This window comes from Caretta caretta, chromosome 28, assembly GCF_965140235.1.
Source record: "Caretta caretta isolate rCarCar2 chromosome 28, rCarCar1.hap1, whole genome shotgun sequence".
NCBI lineage: Eukaryota > Metazoa > Chordata > Testudines > Cheloniidae > Caretta > Caretta caretta.
In genome coordinates, this window is record NC_134233.1 from 4,827,716 (window position 1) to 4,852,469 (window position 24,754).

General features: G+C 41.8%; 1 long non-coding RNA gene across 1 annotated transcript; it reads left to right on the forward strand.

Annotated features, from left to right (window-relative positions):
• Positions 1-1,345: 1,345 nt before the first annotated feature.
• Positions 1,346-22,144, forward strand: LOC125627581 (uncharacterized). The gene is made up of 5 exons (XR_012666262.1): positions 1,346-2,196; positions 13,076-13,151; positions 13,736-13,771; positions 19,926-20,044; positions 22,061-22,144. It is a non-coding gene; the product is annotated as an uncharacterized LOC125627581 (long non-coding RNA).
• The last annotated feature ends 2,610 nt before the right edge of the window (positions 22,145-24,754 follow it).

Consider the following 24,754-nt stretch of genomic DNA (forward strand, 5'->3'; position numbering starts at 1 on the left):
AGAGGACCGTGGGAGACAGCGAGAGCCCGAGAAAGAGCTGCAGAAGCAGCAGCAGGATGAACTGGCGGTGGGGGAGCGGAGAGGCCTAGGGGACCTCCCCGGGGTGAGTGGGGATAGATCCCGGGGGGCCAGTTCCGCAGGGAACCTCGAGACTAAATTGCTGCCCCTGGTTAAGGAGGGGGGGGGTGTGGATGCCCACCTCACTGCCTTTGAGCAGGCTGGCGATTTGAACCAAGGGAACCCTGCGGAAAATCCCTGGTGTCTAGCTCCCTTGCTGGGTCCCAAGGCCATAGACTCCGTCAGCCAGATGGTTGGGGATGTGGACAGGCTCCCACTCCTGACCCCAACCTATATGTCTGTGTGGAGTTTCCTGGGGCCAGGCCCCCCGGACCTCCAGTGGGAGCAGAAGGTGATGGTCAATGGGGAGACATTCTTGGGGTGGCCAAAGGGCATGGGCTGCATAAACCTTCCCACATGCGGCCTGCGAGTGCTATCGACCACCCCTGACCTAAGGGAGGGCGTGAAACTGGAAGGGCCTGGTGTAACTCCTACCAAGGAATGGGAGAGATGCTGGGGCATCCATGGGAACATTGGTGGCTTCGAACTTCCCCAGGTCACCGGCTAAAGTGACCCCGCTCAGTTCGATCTCGAAGGGGGGAGAGATGTGACGAAGTGGGACTGTTCTTAATGTTTCCTCTGAATAGTGTGGGGGTGCCTCAGTTTCCCCTAGGCAGTTCTTAAGTATCTAGGGGGTGGAGTAAGGGTGTATGATCATTGCAGAGCCCTAGAGGGCATGTGTGTGCAGGGGTCTGGACACAGAGAATGGCCGACACCCTGTTTCCTGGCAACTGATGGCCTGGGCCCTTCCCCCCCTGCAAGGTGAGAGCTGAAGGGTTGGAGAACAAAGGAATCAGGTGACCACCTGGCCTGGGAAAGGAACAAAGCCCAGAGGAGGAGGGGCTGGAGGGGTTTTCAGTTTGGGGCTGGCTGGGACATGGAGTGAAGTGCAGACGTGGTTGTCTGGCTCACTGCCCCCCAGAATGGACCCAGCTGAGGGGTCCCGTTCTCTGCACCTGCAAGCTCTGTTTTAGACCATGTTCCTGTCGTCTAATAAACCTTCTGTTTTACTGGCTGGCTGAGAGTCACGTCTGACTGCGAAGTTGGGGTGCAGGACCCTCTGGCTTCCCCAGGAGCCCCGCCTGAGTGGACTCGCTGTGGGAAGCGCACGGAGGGGCAGAGGATGCTGAATGCTCCGAGGTCAGACCCAGGAAGGTGGAAGCTGTGTGAGCTGTGTGTCCTGAAGACAGGCTGCTCACAGAAAGGCGACTACCCCAGAGTCCTGACTGACTTCATGGGGAGCAGTTCCAGAGCATCGCCCAGGGACTCCGTGACACTTGCTTTCAATTCAGTTGGCTTTTGCTGCAGTTATTTAAGAGCCCTTTTTATTATTTCAAGAGGCCCTTTGATTTCCTTAATTTCTATTTCAGCAGCTGGCTTCCTTTAGTCTGTGGCTCTGGCTTTGATAGCTTGATATTATTTCTGGATGTCTTTGCCTTTCCTCTGATGAAGAAAGTCTATGGCAAGATCTCACAGTCTCTTTGGAGAAATAGGCAAAAATGCCCATGGAAGGCTGTTCAGAGGGACAAAAGCCATTTCAGTGACATGCCAGTGATTTTGTTCAGAGGCTGGTTAATGCACATGTCCTCCAGCTGCGAATCAGAAACAAAAGGGAAGATTTTGTGGAGGTATAGGTTTTTTATTGAATGATTTTTCGCTCAGTTGATTTGTAGAACCCTGATTACACATCTATATTTTTTCAGAATCCAGGTCTTAGCAACAGCTCATCGTGGCACCATGCTATGTCAGAGCTGCTGCTGACTTGAAAGGCTTTTCAATGCATTTTATTACGTGCTTAACATGAACAGACACGTTTCCTCTCCCATCTGCAAGAAAGAGGCCGCTACTTCAAAACCTTTCTTGGCTAATACACCGGAGCAGCCCGGTGGACTAGATGTTCTGAACTAGTGTAACTCACCGAGGAGCAAGAATCATCACCACAGGGGTATAACAGTCTCACCAGGCTGCAGTGTCTCCATTTATTTTTAGACTTCTGCACCACAGCTGGAGATGACTACTCCAGGAACAGTAGTTCTGCCTGTGGAAAGAGAGCTGTGTTCGCAACTTATCCTCAGAAAGGTATTAATAATGAAAAATAGAGCAATGTATAAAATAGATTATTTAAGAATAGTTTTAAAGATGGCCTGTGTAGCAATAGTTAACATGCAGTGGAGTAAAAACTATGACAAATTCCACTAATCAGATGTTAGGTATTCAGGTTGTCACACAAGCCATCTCTAAGTTACTACTTGTAAAGGTGACCTAAACAAAAGGAAAACAAAGTGTAGACACACCCTTTTTATTTCTTTCTACTGCATTGAGTAGCTCGATATACTTTATATTTATTTATTTATTTACAGGTTTTATTCTACAGACTTTTTACATTTTAAATATTAGATTGTCACTTGCATGTGCTGGAAGACAGGCAAACTAGTGGGACATACTGAAGGACTAAAACTTGAGCAAGTATGATTGCTTTTGTAACTAAATATTTAACTCTAACATCTGAAAAACATTTGGGAGAAAAGCTTTCTCTGTGTAATAAAGAGCTGAGGAACCTATCACTTATCTAGTTCTCCAAAGAATTCTTAAATAAAAACAGGAAAGACATAACTGAGATTGGTGGGGGGGGGGGAGCCACAAACAGAATTGTATTTTATGTGGGAAAGAAATTCAGGGTTTTTTTATATATCACAAAGAAGAAAAATAGGGTGCAAACATTATCGTTTTTTCCTTTGTGGTTCTCATTTAAAATTTACCTTGGTTTGAAAGGGAGTAGCCAGATTTGTATTCATACAATTTTAAAGCATGTTTCTAGGATATTATGAGACCAAATTTGAATTCTACCACAATAAGTACTCTGAAACTCAGCTTTGACTAACACAGTACCCAAATGGGGTAGTTTCAGTGTGCTAATCTGGATTAAAGTATTTCCTTTTAAATTGCAGTAAAACAATACTGAAAAACATACTTTAGCATTATTGTGATGTGAAAAAACATATACTCCCAAGTCTGCAGTCTATACATACTAGGACAGATTCTCCCCTATATTTTACCAGTTTTTTGATGGTGTAAGGCCATTGATTTCAGTAGAATTATACTAGCACAAAAGTGGTGTAACAGATTGGAAAATTAGAGCTACTGACTTCAACATTTCTGGATGGTGAGAAATGAAGATTTAGTATCCTGGAGCTGCCAAAACTCACTTGGGTATAGTGGTCAAAGAGTAAAACAACAAACATAGCAGAGAAGAGACTTTAAAATTTTGTTTCTTCCTCTGATAACATATGTGCACTGTTACTAAAATAATCTTAAATGCCATTAGAAAATTAGGCTTTCATTCACCGATGAATGTATCTGTGAACACAGACTGCAAGGAACAATCTTCCAGGATTTGTAATGCAATATTAAAGAAAATGTAAAACACTTAATATATTCCCAAATGCACATGAATCTAGTTAAAGATGGGTAATTTATTTGTTTGCTTTAAAAAAAAAACAACCCAAACCTTCAGCCACTGATAATTTGAAAAGGAAGTTTGCCTGGGGGTTGGGGGGAAGGTGGGGCGGGGGGGGGAGGGGCGGGATATTGTCAGAAAAGAGAGAAAAAAGGAAAGGAGTACTTGTGGCACCTTAGAGACTAACCAATTTATTTGAGCATGAGCTTTCGTGAGCTGCAGCTCACTTCATCAGATGCATACCATGGAAACTGCAGCAGACTTTATATATACACAGAGAATATGAAACAATACCTCCTCCCACCCCACTGTCCTGCTGGTAACAGCTTATCTAAAGTGATCAACAGGTGGCCCATTTCCAGCACAAATCCAGGTTTGTGCTGATTTGTGCTGGAAATGGCCCACCTGTCGATCACCTCAGACAAGCCGCCACCAGCAGGACAGTGGGGCGGGAGGAGGCACTGTTCCACACTCTCTGTGCATACACAAAGTCCGCTGCAGTCTCCACGGCACGCATCCGATGAAGTGAGCTGCAGCCCACGAAAGCCCAGGCTCAAATAAACCGGCTAGTCTCCAAGGTGCCACAAGTACTCCCCTTCCCTCTGCGAATACAGACTAATACGGCTGTTCCTCTGAAACCAGTGAAAATGCAGATGACCTGGCTGGCAGGGGGAGGAGCGGCTAGGCTCAGGCTACCTGCCTGCCTGTAACCAGACCCCTGGGGCTGGGTGGGACAGAGAGATGCTCCCCACCCCCCTGCACACCGGAGAGGGGGGCTTAGGGGGCTCAGGCTCTGATGCAGTGAGGAAAGCAGCGAGCTCGCTGCCTACCCGCACTGGGACAGCAAGGGCAGCGCTGAGCAAAGTGGGAGCTGAGACCCCCAGCTGAGTGGGGGGAGACACAGGCAGGGCAGGGGATCTGTGGGGAGTGGCAAGGTGCTTGGTAAGAAAAGTCTGGATGAGCCTAAAGAAAAGGAGTACCTGTGGCACCCCAGAGACCAACCAATCCACCTGAGCATGAGCCCTCGTGAGCCACAGCCCACCCCATCAGATGCACACCGTGGAAACTGCAGCAGACCCCACATACACACAGAGAACATGAAACAACACCTCCCCCCACCCCACCGTCCCGCTGGCAACAGCCTATCCAAAGTGATCACCAGGTGGGCCATTTCCAGCACAAATCCAGGTTTTCTCACCCTCCACCCCCCCACACAAATTCACTCTCCTGCTGGTGCTAGCCCATCCAAAGTGACAACTCTTTACATAATCAAGTCGGGCTATTTCCTGCATAAATCCAGGTTTTCTCACATCCCCCCCACCCCCATACACACACAAACTCACTCTCCTGCTGGTAATAGCTCATCCAAACTGACCACTCTCCAAGTTTAAATCCAAGTTAAACCAGAACATCTGGGGGGGGGGGTAGGAAAAAACAAGAGGAAACAGGCTACCTTGCATAATGACTTAGCCACTCCCAGTCTCTATTTAAGCCTAAATTAATAGTATCCAATTTGCAAATGAATTCCAATTCAGCAGTTTCTCGCTGGAGTCTGGATTTGAAGTTTTTTTGTTTTAAGATAGCGACCTTCATGTCTGTGATTGCGTGACCAGAGAGATTGAAGTGTTCTCCGACTGGTTTATGAATGTTATAATTCTTGACATCTGATTTGTGTCCATTTATTCTTTTACGTAGAGACTGTCCAGTTTGACCAATGTACATGGCAGAGGGGCATTGCTGGCACATGATGGCATATATCACATTGGTGGATGTGCAGGTGAACGAGCCTCTGATAGTGTGGCTGATGTTATTAGGCCCTGTGATGGTGTCCCCTGAATAGATATGTGGGCACAATTGGCAACGGGCTTTGTTGCAAGGATAAGTTCCTGGGTTAGTGGTTCTGTTGTGTGGTATGTGGTTGTTGGTGAGTATTTGCTTCAGGTTGCGGGGCTGTCTGTAGGCAAGGACTGGCCTGTCTCCCAAGACTTGTGAGAGTGTTGGGTCATCCTTTAGGATAGGTTGTAGATCCTTAATAATGCGTTGGAGGGGTTTTAGTTGGGGGCTGAAGGTGACGGCTAGTGGCGTTCTGTTATTTTCTTTGTTAGGCCTGTCCTGTAGTAGGTAACTTCTGGGAACTCTTCTGGCTCTATCAATCTGTTTCTTTACTTCTGCAGGTGGGTATTGTAGTTGTAAGAAAGCTTGACAGAGATCTTGTAGGTGTTTGTCTCTGTCTGAGGGGTTGGAGCAAATGCGGTTGTATCGCAGAGCTTGGCTGTAGACGATGGATCGTGTGGTGTGGTCAGGGTGAAAGCTGGAGGCATGCAGGTAGGAATAGCGGTCAGTAGGTTTCCGGTATAGGGTGGTGTTTATGTGGCCATTGTTTATTAGCACTGTAGTGTCCAGGAAGTGGATCTCTTGTGTGGACTGGACCAGGCTGAGGTTGGTGGTGGGATGGAAATTGTTGAAATCATGGTGGAATTCCTCAAGGGCTTCTTTTCCATGGGTCCAGATGATGAAGATGTCATCAATATAGCGCAAGTAGAGTAGGGGCTTTAGGGGACGAGAGCTGAGGAAGCGTTGTTCTAAATTGGCTTTCGTGGGCTGCAGCTCACTTCATCGGATGCGTGCCGTGGAGACTGCAGCGGACTTTGTGTATGCACAGAGAGCGTGGAACAGTGCCTCCTCCCGCCCCACTGTCCTGCTGGTAATAGCTTATCTAAAGTGATCAACAGGTGGGCCATTTCCAGCACAAATCCAGGTTTTCTCACCCTCCACCCCCCCACACAAATTCACTCTCCTGCTGGTGCTAGCCCATCCAAAGTGACAACTCTTTACATAATCAAGTCGGGCTATTTCCTGCATAAATCCAGGTTTTCTCACATCCCCCCCACCCCCATACACACACAAACTCACTCTCCTGCTGGTAATAGCTCATCTAAACTGACCACTCTCCAAGTTTAAATCCAAGTTAAACCAGAACATCTGGGGGGGGGGGATAGAAAAAACAAGAGGAAACAGGCTACCTTGCAAGGCGTATGTGAGAACATCTGGGGGGGGGGGTGTGAGAAAACCTGGATTTATGCAGGAAATAGCCCGACTTGATTATGTAAAGAGTTGTCACTTTGGATGGGTTAGCACCAGCAGGAGAGTGAATTTGTGTGGGGGGGTGGAGGGTGAGAAAACCTGGATTTGTGCTGGAAATGGCCCACCTGATGATCACTTTAGATAAGCTGTTACCAGCAGGACAGTGGGGTGGGAGGAGGTATTGTTTCATATTCTCTGTGTATATATAAAGTCTGCTGCAGTTTCCACGGTATGCATCTGATGAAGTGAGCTGTAGCTCACGAAAGCTCATGCTGAAATAAATTGGTTAATCTCTAAGGTGCCACAAGTACTCCTTTTCTTTTTGCGAATACAGACGAACACGGCTGTTACTCTGAAACCTGAGAAAAGAGAGAGTCTGTTAAAGCAAATGCATATGTTTATCTCAAGAGAAATATACATATAATTACTGCTAAAGGTGGAAAATATTTTTTGTTTTCATGCATTTGGAATAACTTAAAAGAGTCCACAGCTGACTCTGACTTGTACTCTGTACTGAACCAAAATCATGATAAAAGATATTTCCCTTTTCAGTATGGCGTATTCTCTCTCTGATCAAAAATGTTTCCAGCTCTTTTTTATTTAGGTTCTTATACCATGCCCATCACCATGTTTGAGTATTTTTCAGATTTAAAAATCATACAACTTACCATCAGTAAAGTTTCCTCTTCAAACTCCCCCCCCCACCCCCAGGGTGAATAAGTTGTGTTAGATTTTTATGAGTGTCCCAGAAATGCTAATAGATTTGGAGTTTCTGTGTGGGGAGGCAAGGTCAAAGACAGTGGGATTTGCATTTGGACCTGAGGGTGGTGAGGTTGGTGATTATTTTTAGTTGCTACAGGAGTGAATTCCAAAACCTCCGTCAGCTATACACAGGAGCTTCACCCTTGAAGGTAGATAGAATTTGTATGTGCACAAAAGGCAAATGAGAAAAATAATTATTCACAATACAGAGATATCTAGAAAATAAATCATGTCAAAAGAGCAAGCTACTGAGATGCTCAAGTGAAACAAGACACAATGGATCAAATGTCAGCCCTAGTGAGGAGAATTTGGCCCTCTTCTAGTGTTCACTAGCTTATGTGTATTTGGGATATGGTATAAAATAGGGTTATTCTGCATTCCTCCTAACACAGAATGAATGAGGAATAGTGTGGAGAACCTATTGAGAAAAGCCTTTAGTATAGATGACTTGAGTTTTGAAATGTGTTCATTTCTTAGAATCTAGGAAAGTTTTGAATACTGTGTGTGTGAGGCACCTCTGCCAGTTACACAACTATGGATCAAAGACTCGCTGTGCAAAGCAGGGAAATGTTTCTGTCTACTCTTTATAGTGTATCCTGTCTGTAACCCTGTGCTCTGGGCAGGGGGTTGGACTAGATGACCTCCAGAGGTCCCTTCCAACTCTGATATTCTGTGATTCTATGATAATTCCTCATCCCTTCCCCTAGAGATCTTGCTGTCTTTTCCTTTTTCATTATCCATGGGTCTTGGGTTGACAAAGCGTATATTTCACTCAAGTATGCGTGCAACTATACTGTTGACATAACATTATATAATTACTGTAGAGTTGGTGGTTGACTATATTGTTGAAGTGGCAGGTGGAAAGAGGGAGTTCGGAATTTTAATAGAAGAAGCAAGACTCTACCGAGCATATAATTTCCTTTCCTTTCCTAACCAAGTTATGATCTGGATTCTCTCTTGCTTAGCTATGGCAGTTTATTTTTATTTTCATGGCCTACTGATTTACCTCGATAGGTAGAGTTTGAATCGTTATAAGAAAGGATAGGCACATATGCTCTGGGATTTTCGAACAAAGAAACAAAGGAACATTACAGTTTTTTAAAATCTGTCTTAGAACATCTCTTCTCTTCCTTTCTCACTTATCATTCCAGATGTTTGCTAACAAAGGATTACTCTGAGTTCAATTATTTGCAAGATACAAACATAAGTGTTAACATTCTGTAATGGATGATTCATGTAAAATTATCTCACTAGACATTAGACTATGACCATCCCTGTAAAATGAGAGTTCTTATCTAAAAAGAAACTAAAGGATGATTTTCCCCTCTTTCAAGAATCTCCTTTCATCAAACACTGAGCATGAAAATTTGAAGTGTGGAGGGGTATTTCTACTCTTCATAGTATGTTAAGAGCCAGGGTGGTGAGAAGTTTTTGTGTGTGCATAAATATGTTCCATTCATCTGACTGCAACAATACTATGAGAGGAGGGTAGGATTGCACTGGTTGTTGGAGAAAGTGGGAATAAAATGTATACGCTATCTCTAGTCTGATTATTTTTAATTACATATTCAAGATTTGCATACACGTGGAACATTGGGAATAGGGAGTGGTAGGACTCATTGTCACTACTAGAGTTATAGAGTTTAAGGTCAAAAGGGACCACCAGATCATCTAGTCTGACCTCCTGTATATCACAGACCACTAAACACCCCCCAGCCACCACCACACCAAACCCAACAACCAGAATTAGACCAAAGTATTACAGCCCCCAGGATACTAATCTCTTATGTGCCACAGGCAGAGAACAGGAGGGACTGCGATGACCAATGCCTGAGGACCTGCAATAGCATGGAATTGATTATATGATCTATACCCAGATGAACCTAGCTAGTGGCCCACACCCCATGTCATAAAGGATTATGAAAACCCTAGGGTCCCTGCCAATCTGCCTTGGGGGAAAAAATTCCTTCCTCATCCTGAATATAATGATCAGTGACTGGCTGAGGCTGTGAACAAGATAGCATGGTCTACTGCAAGACACACTGCTCTGTAACTCAGCAGATGGGGGTTTTCTTTCCAGCTTTGCCACTGTGCTGCTAAGTGGGCTTCAAGAAAGTCAGTTTTCCTTTTGTTTCCCTTCCCTCCAATGGGTGGTTTTATCCAATTAGATGGTTAGCTCTTCAAAGTAGGAACTGCCTCTTACTCAAGGACAGACAAGATTTCCCACAATACATCACCAATAAATTCCTAGACTGGCTCAAGGTAGTCAGGTGCTAAGAACCTGGGGATATACCCCCATAAATCCTAGCGCTAAACTTGGGTAACTGCAGCGTGGACATTGGTATGAGTTGTATGTGACTCTGCAGTGTGGACATTTACAGGTGGGCTTGGCAAGCCAGAGTACCTGTATCCTGGTACCCTCTGCTGTGAAGCCATACCATATCTGTTTGTAGAATACCTGGCACAATGGGGCCCTGCTCTAGGTGTCACTGTTATATATATACTTTCTAAAATTGCTCAGGTCCCACTAACTCTCTCAACTTGAAAGTGAAAAAATTAGGAAAACTTTTAGGAGACAAAAACATGTAAGATGCCATCTGCAGCCTCTGAAAGGAGATTGCACTTTTTTCACTGAGACACCAATCATATTTGAGATTAGATTACTCTTTTCTTGATATTCATCTGGTTGCCAGAGAAATTGTTTGTCAGATTTGGCTCAATTAGCATTTCAGGACCATGCTCCGCTGGTACTAATGTTAATAGTAAAGGAACCTAAAGGGTGGATGGCACTGGTCAATAGATAAACTTGAAATGTAGTGTAATGATGCCCCAGATAACTATCTAGCTAACCGCTACACCCCTGAGATTTCCTGTCTCTGGCTGTGGTGGGGACCAGCAAGTGAGAAGGGGCAGGGCTATCTCAATATGTCAGGAAGGAAGCAGTGTCAGGAGTTGCACGCCAAAAATTTCTTCCAGTATGAGAGATATTGCTGGTGATACTTGCACCCCGATAGAATCTTGCAAACTTGGAAAAACTTTTGAAGTGTGACTGCTTTGGTAAACCAACAACTTCTGGCTCTTCAGGATCAGTTAAACCCAATTGGAAAAATTACAGAATAGTGCTTTAGTAGCACTTTGAAATAAATGAGCAAGACTATTAGAGAAATAAATGTAATTGATATTATCTGAATGGTGTATGCAATTAGAGCGCCTAAAAGATTTTGTTCTGAGAAAGCCAACAAATCTGACAAACCTCTACCTTGGCTTTTTCAAGGAAATCACTTTAAATGTATTGGAATCTTGGAAACCTTACCTGGCTGTGAAATACATTTTTTAGCAATTTTTTTTTTCAATTCTAGCACTTTGCCTGTAACCCCATCAATGAGAGAGTGATCAACAGACTGCCAAATGAAATGGAAAACAGAGTCCTTGGTTCTGGCCACTGTCAGAGCCAGGATTCTGAACTAACTGGCTCACTGGTCTCATGCAGTATGGTGGCTCCTAATTCCCTGCATTCCCTGCTGTGTGTAAAGTGGTTATAGCTGGAATATATTCTACCCCCCAACACACTATTTTTAACATTAAGGCCTTGTCTACAGTGGTGGCGGCATGCAGCTACATGTTGCAGTGGAGTAGGGTGCATCCACACAGTGGTGTGTAGCTACACATGGCAATGAAAGGCTCTGGCACAGGGGAGGCAGGAGAAAAGGCTCTGGCAGTGGGGAGCTGTCAGAGATTTTTCCCACTGCTTCCCCCTGCCAGACCCTTTTCCTGTTGCTGGAGCCTTTCCCTTTGGTGGGGAAACACTCCTGCAATGGAGAGGCAGCAGGATGCTACACTGCTAAAAATAGCAGCATAGCCATGGAAGCCACTGCTTTTGTGCGTAGAGAGCCATGTAGGGTACATACCCTAAGATTCTGATGTGTCTACTCACCTAAGCAGTGCCTCACCTTCTACACTGCTAGTTATATCTGTGTTCCGGGGGGCATGCCATGTATGTACTCTGCACACTGTCCTAAGTGTAGGCATAGCCTAAGTTAAACTATATTTAAATATGAGATGCAGACACGAGGAGGCAGTTTATCTAGACAGGCAAATAAATCATCTGAGCTGTTGGCTTAAGTGTGCCATATCCCAGTCAAATAGAATGAGAATAGTAACTGTAATGTATTTAACCTCTTCCAGATTAAATGCAATAAATTACTGTTATTCTTCCGAGTGGCAGAAGAGCTGTGATTTACTGGTGGCTGTGCCCTCAAATAATTTCTCTTCGGGATGTGTGTGTGTGCGCGCGTGTGTGTGAAATTAACAGATACTTAAAATAAGAAAGGTTGACCTCCCTTTAGAACCTGCCAATTACTTACAGAGTTTATTGCCAAGCACACCAGAGGTAAGATTACATACGGGGCTGCCTGGAAACGAGAATTCATTTTCACAAAAACATTTGATATGGGAGAGATCCCTGGGATAGCCAGATGGTTAGGGTACACTGCTGGGATGTGGGAGACCCAGGCTCAAGTCAGTAGTCTGAATCTAGCAGACTGAACACCGGGTCTCCTACATGAATCCCCCAACTGCTTGGCTATTCTGGGCTGGATCTCTCTCTCTGTGTTACAGGAAATTTCCTCCTGGACCTGAAAAACAATCCTGACAAAAGTTTTTTCATAACCAATATGTTTCCATCAAAAGTTCTGGTTTCTACAAATTGAAAATTTTTTAGCCGAAAAGTTCCTGACCAAATTACATAGAGAATTATACTTCCAACTTCAGACTAAGGCCCAAATGCCCTCATCCCTAAAGTTTCTGAATGGGTCTAATGATCAGAAGGTCTAGTGTGGTACTGTAAATACATCCATTATTCTGAAAATCACCTAATAATCAGAGAACGTGTGTAGCAACTCAATTCCCTTCTTCTTTGAGGAGCATCTCTGTTGGGTGCTCCACTTTAGGTGTCTGTACACCTTACACCTGAAACAGAGATTTGTGGTAGCAGTGCCTAGTTGGGTCACACACGCGCCATCACTGTCTTGCACCACTCCAGGTGGTTACATAGTGCTGCACAACCAACCGCCCCCCAGTTCCTTCTCTACCGCAGAGAATCTGTATGAAACTCTGAAGTAGAGGGGAGGTGGGAGAGTAGTGGAGCACCCACAGTGACAGCCAATTCAAAACACCTTAGTTACTGCACAAGGTGAGTAACCTCCTTCTTCTTCTTCTTCTTCTTCTTGGAGTGTCCCTGTGGGTGCTCCACTTTAGGTCACTGTTGAGCAGTGCTCCTCAGTGGAAGGGAGGGGCTTCGGAGTTGTGTTGTAAACGTTGGATAACACCGTGAGTCTAAAACAAGCATCTGATGTTGATTGTTGTTCTATAGCATAGTGTTCTGTCAATGTGTGGGCTGATGCCCAGGTTGCTGCTCTGCAAATGTCGGTAATGGGGACATTGTTGAGAAAGGCCACAGAAGCTGCCTGTGCTCTGGTAAAGTGTGCGGACTCCCACTGGGGCTTGTAGGTTGCTCTTTTGGAAGCAAAGATGGATGCATCCTGATATCCATTTGGATAGTCTCTCTATTTTGAGATGGTTTGTCCTATTGAGTATTCTGTTATGGAGACCGAAAGTCTCTGTGATTTTCTTAATTTTTTTGATCTTTCAATGTAGAAAGCTAATGCTCTGTAAATATCTGTGTGGAGTGATGCCTCCCTTCCATCTGCATGTGGTTTTGGAAAAAACACAGGTAAGTAAATGGGTTGTTTCAAATGAAGTGTGTGGGCGGGGGGAGCGACTTTGGGTAGGAACTTGGGGTGTGGTCTTAAAGTAACTTTATCTTTAAAGAACGTTGTGTAAGGAGGATGTACCATTAGGGCACCTTGCTCTCCCACTCGTCTGGAGGATGTGATGATGATGAGGAAGGCCACCTTCATAGATAAATGTAGTAATGAGCCAATTGCAAGGGGTTCAAACAGCTTTCCCATAAGACTGCATAAGATGAAGTTGGGTGGCAGTTTCCTTATTGTGGGAGTAGGTGTTCTCAATGCTTTAAGAAAGCGGTTAGTCATTGGGTGGGCAAATATAGTGATTCCATCCACCTTCTCTTGGAAAGCTGTGATAGCCACCAAGTGTACCTTGATGGAGCTTGTGAAGAGTCCCGGTTTTTAAAGTTCTAATATGTAGTCCAGGACCCTTGTTAGAAGGGAAGATGTTGGTAAGATCTGTTTATCTTGGCACCAAGCGCTGAATTGTTTCCACTTATGGATATATGTCTTTCTTGTATTCATTCTATGACTGTTCAGTAATATGTCTTTTATTTCCTCCGAACAGGCTGTCTCGGCAACCATCTCGAAGAACCTGCACAATGTAAGTAACCTTCTCTTCCTCAGTCAAGTTGGGGTAAACAACCCCCTATATCAAAACCTAAATTCTATTAACATTTTGATTACATTTGAGACATTAATAACTCAAAGCAGGTTATTAGCTATCAGGATTTTGAATTGTGGGCATGGGCCAATTTATTATTATCTTTGTGAGATTTTCAAAGGCCCAAATGGCAGTTAGGAACCCAACTTCCACTAAAAGACAATAGAATTAGATGCTTCAACTGCCCTTTGTGTCTTTGAAAATCTCCCCCTAAATTTGTATATATGGTCACAGTAGTCCCTTCTGGGCTTATAATTTATGAATCTGAAACCTTCCCACCATGGAGTTAAACTCATTTTAGGCTCATAGATTGGTTATGCTGAGATCCACTTCATTTACTTACTGATGGGATTTATTTTCCTTGTTTCATGCTGAAAGAAAAGTTAAAACATGCTGTGCTAGTTCATGGGTTTGACTAGTTTGGTTTTTTGGTGTTTGTATTTTGGATATATTAGGTATGACAACTCACATCGTCTGAGAGGTCAAATTATTGTGATATTATTTTAAAAGCAAAGACAACATCTTTGCTTTTAAAGGACTTTGAAGAGAAAGCTCTGTCAGACTTTTCCCTGTAGAGTGTCACATCCATGTGGAACACAGTGAGAGGTCATTATAGATCTGTATGCAATCTGTATATCCCAGAAGGGTTGCAGAATGATCTTTTTCCTACGCTGTTCAAACTCCTCATGAAATAACAAGCAGAGACAAAAGTGCATAGTGCTTCCAGAGTACTGCAAATGACTCCAAAATCTCTTTCTTGAAGGGTAACCGTTAATTTAGACCCCATTCTTTTGTATGTATAGTTGGGATTATGTTTGCATTACTTTACACTTAACATTGAATTTCATCTATCATTTTGTTGCCAAGTCACCCAGTTTTGTGAGGTCCCTTTGTAACTCTTTGCAGTCAGCTTTGGACTTAACTATCATGAGTAATTTTGTATCATCTGTAAATTTGCCACCTCGCTATTTTACCCCTTTTCCCAGATCATTTATGAGTATGTTGAACAGCGCTGGTCCCAGTACAGACCTCTGGGGGACACCACTATTTAACTCCCTCTATTCTGAAAACTGACAATTTATTCCTACCCTTTGTTTCTTATCTTTTAACAGGAGTGCTGGCAATGCTTTCAGGATCATCTAAGGATCCTTAATTTAATTTAATGACAAGCCTTTTGTTATCTTAATCACCCTGCCTCTGTTTATAAACAAACTCCCTGCCCCAAGGGCAGAAGCTGTTAGCAGTACAGAATTTGGTGATTTTGCAACAGAAAAGAAGCTTCAAAAACAGGCTCCAATGAGAAACTGCTAAGCTTGAATTAATATGCAAACTAGATACCATTAACTTGGGTTTGAATAGAGACTGGGAGTGGCTGGGTCATTACACATATTTAATCTATTTCCCCATGTTAAGTATCCTCACACCTTCTTGTTAACTGTCTAAATGGGCCATCTTGATTATCACTACAAAAGTTCTTTTCTCCTGCTGAAAATGGCTCATCTTAATTAATTAGCCACTTACAGTGGTATGGCTACTTCCACCTTTTCACATTCTCTGTATGTATATATCTATCTTCTTACCATATGTTCCATTCTATGCATCCGATGAAGTGGGCTGTAGCCCACAAAACTTATGCTCAAATAAATTTTCAAAAAGAAAAGGAGGACTTGTGGCACCTTAGAGACTAACAAATTTATTTGAGCATGAGCTTTCGTGAGCTACAGCTCACTTCATCGAATGCTCACGAAAGCTCATGCTCAAATAAATTTGTTAGTCTCTAAGGTGCCACAAGTCCTCCTTTTCTTTTTGTAAACTTATCATATTCCACACTCAAGCTCTGTGTGGGCCTAGGGCAGGCCCAGTGATCAGACCTCAGTTACAAAACTTGAGGGGGAGAGTGACAGGAACCACTATAGCTCATGTGTGCTGAGCACCCCCTATTTTTTTTTCTGTGGGTGCTTGAGCCCTGGAGCACCCACAGAGTCAGTGCCTATTGTGCATACGTGACCTATTTATTCCAAGTGGGTTTTGATTGTAAACTCCTTAGGGCAGAGACTGTCTTTTTGTTACCTTTTGTACAATGCCTAGCACAACGGGGCCCTGGCCTATGACTGGGGTCTCCAAACACTTCTGCAGTACAAGTGATCAATAATAAGACAACCAGAACCTAGCATGCTGTGGTGTCTCTATTAAAGCTCAGTTCTCTTCATGAGTTAAATATTCTGGCCAGACTGAATATTTAGAAGTTGTTTGAAATATTTCCAGCCCAGACCTTTCAGGAAGGAAGGAATTCTTTACAGTGAGGAATAAGAGTCAACTCTGGAGGGTGGTACATGATAGGCCAGGAAAGCTCTGGTACCTTCTCCTAAAAGAAGAGAGAAAAAAAGAAGGATCAGGGATACAAAATATCACACCGCTGTCTCTCTTATGGAAAGTTGCTGTAGCATTTAGAATGAATGGTGACCTCTCTATAAAAAGTTGAATCCTACCTATACAGATCAATAGAAGGGATACAATTATCCAATTACAATCTACTAGACAGTACAAAATTCCATAGGAAGGCTATAATTTTCTATTAAATTATGGTTTTAGAATCTTTTCTATTGTTTCATCCCTGTTGAAATCCATAGGGCTATTCCATTAGATTCCTACAACTTTCCAAAAAAGGAAGGGGGGGAAATCCTGATTATTCATGCAAATTGTAACCTGGAATGCTAAATGAAAAGTTTCGAGAAAATAAATAACTAGAGTGAAAGATGACTTTTGGTTTTACATGAATGCATGTATAGTCAGACCAGATCTTTAAATTTGTTTGGAAAAACTGGATATTGGCAGAATCTCAGAGAAATCAAGAAATAGAACCACAATGACTTTGTTGTGATGGACCAAATGGGGAAAGACTGTGGCAACATAAGGAGAAACTGATGGAAGTGAGGGACTAATCTCTCTGTTCACTCTGTATAGAGATTTTATAACAGTTGACTTTGCATTTCTGGCTGAAGGCATTTGTACATGTGATAGACTGACTGTACTATTGAAATCAACTGTGTTGCCTTATGATATAAAACAAAAAAGACTGGAGTGTTCTCATTGTTTTATATTAATGGAAAGTTAAGTTTCAGGTCTGTTCTAGAAGAAAGTAGACGAAGCAGAATTAATTAGGAGAATATAGTAAGATAAAATGAGCATGCTCAGAGCCAGTTAAATACCATTTAAAAGCATGTAGTTGCTATGTCAGAGTCAGAGAAGGTGGTTAGGTAAGCCCAGGCACTGTTGCAAGTAGGTTGATCAAACACATTCCTATATACAGAGGAAAAAAAATCCATCTAGAACCAAAACTGAGCGCAGCTAGGTTCTCTACTTTCATATCCTGCCTCAAGACCTGCCTTTGCCACAATCCTGCTAAGCTAACTAAAGAGGGCTAGGCTGAGAGACAGACAGGATACTAAATAACTTAAAATATTTACTTATTATAAAGTGCACTCCACAACTGAATGCAGTAGGTCTTTGTCTGGGCAGCAAGAAGAAAGGGATTGTGGACCCCATAAGGGTTCCTGCTTCCTTGAGTTATGAGGGAAAGGCAAAAGAGGTGAGCAGAGTAATAGGGACCCAGAAGTCCAGCTCAGGTGTGGGCACTGACCTGTCAGGCATGCAGTCAGGGCAGGATATTTATACCCTCCAGATGTAATCCTCTTTGATCATGTGGGTAAAGGAAATGGCAAAACTTCCGCTAACTTCCATGGGGCCATGTCTTAAGTTATATTTGTGCAGCATTTAACACAACATCCCAGCTGAGGCCTTTGAGTGCTTCTGCAATATGGCCTCATCCAACTGCCAAGGAAGTCATTAGAAGTCATTCCATTGACTTTAATGGGAGCTGGATCAGGGCCTATACATATTTAATAAGAAGAAAATAACTTTCTTATTAAATAACCAGGGCCTAACCTTGTGATAATATTTTAAAAAAACACATTTTCTGGGGTTTATTAAAACTCTTGCATCCTAAGGGATGTTCAATAAACACAATTAGTTTGATTTTTTTGAAAATAAACTGAACCAAGTATTATAGTGAACAATTTGTATTGGCTTGGGATTGCCTGGATCACACAGATGTTTTCTACGTTTGTGATTTTTAGGGTTGTTGTGGAAACTGTGGGGTTGTGGGGTTTGTTTGTTTTTTTTTAAATCTAGGCATGATTTAAAGAGGCATGTCTTTTTGACAGTATAAAAACTAATCAGTCACAGCTTGAATTATTTATAAAAGCTTCTTAATCAGAGGTACAGTGAAGAGTGATTGTCCATGAAATTATTGTCTTTCTGAACTGGACAAGTTTTGTACTCTGACAGTTCATGGTAAAAGAAAATTACATTAGTATGTCACAATTAATTTGTCTGCAGTGTAACAGGAACTTCAGAATGGTCATCAGTGGTACAAAGTGACATCTGTTAAAATCTGCGCTAGCATGCTTCAAGAGTGTTCTAGCCTTAAGGCTAAGATTTGTCATCATTTCTCATGGAATTAATGATTCCCAGTTACTCAAAACTGGTATGATACTAATGTAAATTCCGATACCCTGGAAGGAAAGGTCGCACCAATCCTGTTTGCTGCGTTCTGAAAGCAAAATCACACAAGTGGCAGACAAGAGTTGCCAGCTATCAGTAAATTACTTTTAAAAATGTGTATACTATAGACTAATAAAAATAGCATACTAATCTGGAAATTATTTTTGGCATAATATTCTGTATTTTCAGCAGAGCATAGAAAAAGAGTAACAGCAGAAATAATCTGCCAACTTCCTTCTCAGAGAAGCCGACTCATTGTGGAAAATGTTTCAGGAAAATAACTAAAGAAATGGTGGATGAATTTTGTAAATATTGATCCAGATTGCATTACCATGAATAGAAGTTGGGCAGAAGAAAAAATTCTGAGAAATATTGTTTCCAAAGTACATCAGGATCTTATTATTAATCATGTTGGTTTATTATTTTTTAAATAAGTAAATGAAACTTTGACAGTATTAGTAGTATTTTTCCCATCTGGGCTGTGAACAGAAATAGCAACTTGTTAAGCAACACTTTAGCCTTCTCCTGTGGTCACTCTACTTCTTTCCTTTGTTTCAAACACATATTTAACTGTGAAATTAACTTTTTCAAATTTTAAAGAAAGGTAGTACAGGCTTTAAAAATTATATTAAATATGCCCAGTATTTAGAGATGAAAAGTACCTGTTAGATACTTGAATTCATCCCTCTGCTTGGCAGAATACATTTCTTTATGTAGCAATCCCACAAGGAATGTTCATGTATTAAATTGATACTACCCTGGGCACAAACACTAAGCGACCATTAGAAGTTATTCTGGAGACAGGAGGAGTCAATTATTGTAAGCAGTTGAGTCTCATCAGTCGCAGAAACAACATGCTAATATGGTATGTGCCCTCCAGATTTTCTTGACTACATCATGTCCTATCTGAAGAAACTCAATATCTGTCATAACTCAAAATCTTTTCAATCAATCCTCCCCAATTTGCTTGCCATTTATTCAGTCTGTCATCTCTTTCCCACTTCTTTCACTCTGCTGCACCATGGTATCAATTGTATCCTCATGTGCTTGAAACTGCCTTCATATTGGCTACTTGGGCCTCCAGGCAGAATGAAATGTTTCATAATTAATGTGGGATACTTCAGTCATCCAGCCAAAGCACAGTGTAAATATGAGCAGCATTTGTGATCTGGTGGGGATGCGACAGGGATCACAGAGTTGGGGGTTATTGAAGAAGGGAGTGGGATGGAAGGAAAGAAGTCAGAATGGAAAGAAAACTTTTACAATTTTTTTTGTATGATAGCTCTGAACAGCATTAGCAAGGACAGCAGTTGGTGAGTGTAAGTAACTCGTGAGTATGGGCTATAGGGACACTTCTCTATGTCAAAATCCACATATAAGAATTTGCTGCTCAGGATACTCCCAGTTCAATCTCCAATATGTCAACCAAGAGGACAGCTATCACGGTAGCACTTGAAAGTATATACATGCCTCACTTGTAAGAACCATATAATGTGGCTCTTCCTGTTTCCTATTTGGTTATTGCTTGAAGAGACCATGAAGTGGATTGGCAAACTACAGCTTATTTGAATGTTTAAGAACTTTGGGAATCAGGAGAACTGAGTTACAGTCCTGACTGCCAGTTTGTCACTTTGAGCAAGTCTCTCTCAGGTCAGTGTCCTTTTCTGTTAAATGGAGCTAATGATGTTTTCCCACCTTTGTAAAGTGTTCATAGATCCTTGAGACAAGATTATTAATATTAATATTTATGCAATTTATTTTATCATTGTTAAAGCCTGACAAAATGTTAGGTTACACTTTCACACCAGTTGGCAATATTGTTCATTACTCTCTTTTCCCGAACACATGTTTTGCCTGTCATTGTCAGAAGCATCTCTGCTAGCGCAGTGGGCAGGTCACTCCCAATGCTCTTATACACTGTTTGTATAATCAGTGATATCCCTATGCAGTTAGAAACATGGTGCAGAGGCAGTTGCCATGTGCAGATGCTGTCATTTGTGTCAGGAACACAGAAGAAGCCATATCTGACTGCTTTAGTATGGGTTTATTGTAGTACTTTATCCAGACAGAGTTATGCATGCTATATAGGTTTCATACTTCCAGTATATTAGACAACTTGTTTGTCAACTGTAATAAGTTTCATGGTGATGGAGGAGTAACAAGACAAAGTGCCAAACTATATGAAAATCAAAGTGCCATACCTTTCAAAGGGGGCCTGTACACCATGACTGCTCAAGGTCCTTTCATTAACTTAATCCAGCTGTCCTTAATCTGTAGAATTTGAACGCCAGAGTCTCTATTCAGGGTGAATGAACATGTCTGGGCTTTATTTCCATTAACACATGGAACTTCTTTTCAATAACAATAAGGTTGTGACAGATGCTTCCACACTCCTTTTTTAAAAAGACAACTATCAAGGTATTTTTCATAATTCTTAAAGCAGTTTTTTAATTTCTTCATTCCTTATAAAAGCCCGTTGGGTATTTGAAATTCTTTTTCTTTGGAAAAGAAAACTGCAGTGCAATAAAAGTGATTCTAACTCCTGCAAATGACTCGTGTATTTTTTAAAATATTTTAAATATAATCAAGAATAATTAACCACCAGACATGAAGATGCTGTCTGGACAATCTGATGAGCTAGTTTTAGACACTGTTAATGCAACTCAGCATTTAAATACAAGTGGACAGCAGAAACTTTCTAAATTGTTGCAAGGTGAATTCTGTTATCTTTGTCAACTTGGAGTATTATATAATGTTTGAACAAGTCTGTGTATGTTGTATTTGTTAGCATGCTGGGACCATGGCTGCTCAGATCTTCACATTGACAGCAGGACTCTACATTCCTAGGATCCTGTGATTTTGGATCTATCCCTGAATTAATTGTGAGATCAGAGTGGTTGTGGTCTGTGGTATTGCGACAACCATCTTGTCCTAGGCAAACATTTGGTACAATATTATTTTATATATGCCCTTTGGGATATAAAATAGTATTGTTTTCAAAATCATGCACAGTAAAAACCCTCCATTTACCCACCACCGTCAGTGTGGTCTAGTGGGATTCCTTGGTAGCTATGATGTCAGTATATGATAGGGGTCAGTGTATGATCATACAGTCCTAGGGATTGCGTGGACGTACAGAGTGTATCCAGGCTGTTAGTCTGGATTTCAAGGGACATGTGCTGAATACAAGCAAGGTAAGTTAAATAATTTATGTGCAGAGTGTTCACATTACCCTTGCTATTTGGGACATTCAGTATATAAAACCACATTTAGTTGTTTAAAAATAAAGTGCAGGTCACCTTTGTTTCACTTGTAAGAAATGAGCTGATTTTTCTCATTTTGACATGGTTAGTATCAAGAAACAAAGACAGATATCTATATGGGTTTACTCATAGCCCCTAGAACAGACAGAATAATAATAATATAACATATGTCATATAAAATGAATACGGGGCTTCTAATTGCAGCTCTATATCAAAAGGACAAAAAATCCGATGACTTGTTCTCCTTGGAATAATGTCTCTAAGTACTTCTTGTGCTCTCTACATCTGTTACATGACAGGTTGTTAATGATGTGTGTGTTCATTTGATGTAAAGCACCTCCTGTGTGTTGTACTTTTCAAATCTGCCTTCTGAAATCCCTACTGATGTGGTATATTTCTCCAGACTGGGTCCACTCAAGGTCCAAATACTGATTAGTTGCTGTATTTCTCTGAATCAGCTTTCTGCCATTGGAGACCTTTATCCATTTCTCCGGGAGTCATGTACGAATTTTCTTTCTACTATTTGATCCCTTGTGTTATCTATGCCAGTGATGGTCAGACCTGATATAGGTTATTAAATGTTGCCAAATGCCACTTTTCTTAGTCAGGGATATCAGTCTACTAGAGTTGCCCTACCAAAATGGTCCTTACGCACGTGAAATATTTAAGTATACATTTGTATTTGTAGCTCAGCTCAATCTCTGTCCATTTTTATAGGAGCCTGATTCAACTGCAATGGGATGAATTTGCATCTTCTTTGAAAACTAATTGTATGTAAAATCCTAGTGTGCTATCTACACTTGTGCTTCAACTCTGTCATCCTTTACAATCTAGCTTCAGCCCTTTCTAATTCATTGAAATAGCACTCTCCAGAGCCATAGGTGATCTATTCTTAGCTAAAATCAAGGGAGCGCTTCAATTATTTAATTCTTTTTGATTTGCCTGCTGCCTTTGACCATCATGATCATGATTATTTCTACCTCGTGGCTGGACTCTATTAGTTTTCCTTATGACTTGCTGTCCACTTCTTCAAAGTCTGCCATGGCAGTTGCTTATTATCTCCTCTCCCACTATCCTGCAACTACCCAGTGATTCTGCAATTATTGTTTCATAAATTTAACTTCTGTCCCTAGTAAAACAGTGGAACAAATATTGAGAGGAAAAAAGTAGCTAAACATCTCTAGGATAGTGAGTAATAAGCAACACTGGTTTGCAAAGAATGTGTTTTGGTAGAAAATGAAGGATTTTGACAGAATTACAAAATGTAGATGTCATATAACTGAATTTGAATAAACCATAGAATAAACCATAGAATAAAAGATATCATGAAATCATACTTGAAACATTAATTCAGATCAATAGGAATTGCCAATTAAAGAGAAGGACCAGGATATCATACAGGAGGATCTGGATGACCTTGTAAACTGGAGTAATAGTAATAGGATGAAATTTAATAGTGAGAAGTGTAAGGTCATGCATTTAGGGATTAATAACAAGAATTTTAGTTATAAGCTAGGGACACAACAATTAGAAGTAACGGAGGAGGAAAAGGACCTTGGACTATTGGTTGATCATAGGATGACTATGAGCCGCCAATGTGATATGGCCGTGAAAAAAGCTAATGCAGTCTTGGGATGCATCAGGAAAGGTATTTCCAGTAGGGATAAGGAAGTTTTAGTACCATTATACAAGGCACTGGTGAGACCTCACCTGGAATACTGTGTGCAGTTCTGGTCTCCCATGTTTAAGAAGGATGAATTCAAACTGGAACAGGTACAGAGAAGGGCTACTAGGATGATCTGAGGAATGGAAAACTTGTCTTATGAAAGGAGACTCAAGGAGCTTGGCTTGTTAGGCTAACTAAAAGAAGGTTGAGGGGAGATATGATTGCTCTCTATAAATATATCAAAGGGATAAATACCGGAGAGGGAGGGGAATTATTTAAGCTCAGTACCAAAGTGGACACAAGAACAAATGGATATAAACTGGCCACCAGGAAATTTAGACTAGAAATTAGACGAAGGTTTCTAACCATCAGAGGAGTGAAGTTTTGGAATAGCCTTCCAAGGGAAGCAGTGGGGGCAAAAGATCTATCTGGCTTTAAGATTAACTTCGATAAGTTTATGGAGGAGATGGTATGATGGGATAACATAGTTTTGGTAATTAAATATTCACGGTAAATAGGCCCAATGGCCTGTGATGGGATATTAGATGGGGTGGGATCCGAGTTACCCAGGAAAGAATTTTCTGTAGTATCTGGCTGGTGAATCTTGCCCATATGCTCAGGGTTTTGCTGATCACCATATTGGGGTTGGGAAGGAATTTTCCTCCAGGGCAGATTGGAAGAGGCCCTGGAGATTTTTCGCCTTCCTCTGTAGCATGGTGCATGGGTCACTTGCTGGAGAATTCTCTGCTCCTTGAAGTCTTTAAACTATGATTTGAGGACTTCAATAGCACAGATATAGGTGTGAGGTTTTTTTTCAGGAGTGGTGGGTGAAATTCTGTGGCCTGCGTTGTGCAGGAGGTCAGACTAGATGATCATCATGGTCCCTTCTGACCTAAATATCTAGGAATCTATGAAAGTCACATAATCTTTTTCTGCATTGATTTCCATATGAAAATAGGGATTTTAAATTTTACCTGTCTCACAAGTAAGTGAAAGTCCCTTAGTACTTTGGGAGGAAGGTGTTTGTGATGCTTCTTGGGACACCTAGGGCTGGGGGTCACCTTGTTACTACATGAGGGAGACTTGCATGTGCTTAACTGGGTGTTAGCTCGTGAGCACAACTAGCCTGTCAGACACTCAAGAACTCTTCTTTGGGACTGTTTTTGCTGTGCAGATTGACAATAGTGGCACCTCTGCCCATGAGTTTTTTCAAAGAATTCCCCTGTGGTATCCAGCCCCTGATCACTCCCTACACAGAGAAATTCCAGATCCTCTGTTCTCAAAGGAAAAGAGTATCACAGTTTACCAGCTCTACCTTAGATCACCACTCCTCTGTTACACACAGCACTTGAGTTCAATTACAAACAAAAGGAAATGTATTTAAGAAAGAATAAAAATCTTCAAATAAAAAGCAGTGTAAGAGATGGGAAC